Source organism: Octodon degus, unplaced genomic scaffold (assembly GCF_000260255.1).
Source record: "Octodon degus isolate 3935 unplaced genomic scaffold, OctDeg1.0 scaffold01244, whole genome shotgun sequence".
Taxonomy (NCBI): Eukaryota; Metazoa; Chordata; class Mammalia; order Rodentia; family Octodontidae; genus Octodon; species Octodon degus.
Window position 1 is genome coordinate 7,611 of NW_004525820.1, and position 2,455 is coordinate 10,065.

The 2,455-nt window shown below is 42.5% G+C and overlaps 1 pseudogene; it reads right to left on the reverse strand.

Moving 5' to 3' along the window:
* Positions 1 to 989: 989 nt before the first annotated feature.
* On the reverse strand, positions 990 to 2,431 carry LOC101593206 (annotated as a pseudogene).
* Positions 2,432 to 2,455: the final 24 nt, after the last annotated feature.

Below are 2,455 nucleotides of genomic sequence, written 5' to 3' on the forward strand. Positions count from 1 at the left end.
TGGATAAACAGCTACTTTCTCTTAATTCAATGAGAAGAAAGATTTGTACTGAGAGTGTTTAGACAAGATATCATGTCTGCATCTTGTACTATGAATAACTACTATGAAGACAACAATATGCAATGTATCAAATATTGTAACTGTCCTACTAACCTGTTTTGAAACTGTCTTATTGCTATTTCCTGTTCAGTAAAACTAATTTAAAAAATCCTTCCCCCTTTGGTAGTATCAGGGATTGAACTCAGGACCTTGAATTTGCCTTGCACTTGTTTAACCCGCTGAGCTATCTCCCCATGCCAATAGCCTTAATTGACTAAGTATATTTCCTTTACTTTACTGCTGAGTCTACATTTCCCTGTTTGAAACATGTTCCAGTGGGTCTGTGCTCTAACCTGTTATTGCTTTTCCCTTGTCTCATACCAAATATGCATAGGAATCACTGACAGAGGCTTCTATTCCAAATGCTTCCCTGTATGGTCCATGGGACAATGGAGTGTGTGCGTGTATGTGTTTCAGGAGCCAGCAAGGATAGACAACTAAGGTAGAGTGTGTGTGGTGTTCCCTCCAGACAGGACTAAAGGCAATGGTAATACCTCTGGACCCAAGACCTGCGTAACCTGAAGTGCATAGATCTATGTAATTCAAACACACCTGCATCGTGCTTTTTGTTTACTAAATATCATTAATAGGTATATAATGAGGCCTGAGATTTTGGAGAATCGGTGCGGAGGGAGCAGTGCAGATAATCTCTATAATCCCTGCCTATTTAGCAATAATATTCCTTTTGGAAAGCAAGATCTTGAAGAACTGGATCATAAATGTAGGTGCATAAAATCAACTATCAAGAGAAAGGTGGCCAATTCCCAGGAAGAACAATTCTTAGGCAGAGGTGGGATATTAATCTCATTGTTTTTATTTAGATAATGAATTCAGGCAAAGTGGGAAGGTGGAGTGGACTCCCAGGGCAGATCTTGAGGAGACGAAGAAGCTCAGTTGGCAGCGATGGTCTTCTGGATCCAGCTCAGGTAGTTATACACCTTGGTGTAGACCCCAGGCTTGCCCTTGAGAGCGCAGCCCTTGCCCCAGGAGACCACACCCTGGAGCTGTCCATTGCAGACCACGGGGCCACCAGAGTCACCCTGAGCAACAAGGAAAAGGCATTCAGAGTTCTTGTGTACAACCAGATGGCAAGTGGGCTGCGAGAAGTTCTTCCGTTCTCCTTAGGCCCTTTTCTCAGGCTGCCAGTCTTTCACAATGCACCATCTCTAACATGGTCATCCAAACCTCTATCATCTTACTACGTCCTTATTCTTTGTTTTCCCTTTTTTAATCCTCCCTCTTTCTCTGGAGGCTCTATGGGCCAAGAAAAAGTGAGAACTGGAGAAATGTGATGCTGTCCTACTCCCTCCGCTGCTGTCACAAGGGTTAAGTCCTCCCATACACCTCTGCAGAATGAGCTGTGCATAAGCAATATTCAGTATGTCTTCCTACACTTAACCCTGATCATCAGTATCACAAAGAGAAGGCATATCATTATCCCAAAGCTATTCCTCTCTTCCCACAGTCAATTCTCAAGTGCCTACAAGGTTTTTCAGAGAAGAGAAATAAAACAGAGAAGAGTGGAATTAAGTCGGACAGTAAGGAAATAGAAAAGAACTCACCTGGCAAGAGTCCTTCCCCCACTCCAGGAAGCCAAGGCAGAACATGTTGCTAGTGATCTGACTGGGATAAGCACTGCGGCAACCACTGTCAGAGAGGACAGGGGCTTTCAAACATTGCAGAAGTGAAGGGTATTTGTCTGTCGAGTGCAAAAGCGAAAATGCAAGATTACCCACAGAGTTAAGGAAATTGCTTTCTCAGGCTTTATCTACTCTTATGCAATATTGGCACTGTTTCTTTCTATTTGTCAATGACTTCTATTTTTGAACATTGTTCTTTTCCTGGAAAGCTTTCAAATACTTCCAATTAACAAGTTGCTCTTTCTCTGGCACTTGGCATCAGTGGCCAAAGATCTCAAGTCTGGAGAACTTTTTTTATTTGTGCAAACAAGCATATACTTCAGACAACTCCAAGTCCCTGAGAGTCTGTTCCATCAGCTTTCTTGGTTTCTAGTTCTGAGCACATCACTAATCATTCCTGAATCATACTCTCATACATTGGCTTCTCCCTAATAGTTCCCTTTCATTGTGTTTTCTGCATGACTCTACAATGACATCCTCTTCATCACAAACAATACATTCTAAGGCTACACATATCCACAGCCTGACTCAGAGAACCACGACTTAAGTGAAAATTTAGACCACCTGACCCTCTAGGTGCATTTCACCCAAAACATTCTGACTTGGTCTTTGTATTACAAGTTACACTTACTGCCGCTGCTCACTGTGTTGCCCTAGCCAGACACGAGGCACTGAGTTCCAGCAGATGGACAGGACTTTGTTTTTTTTTTCATTTA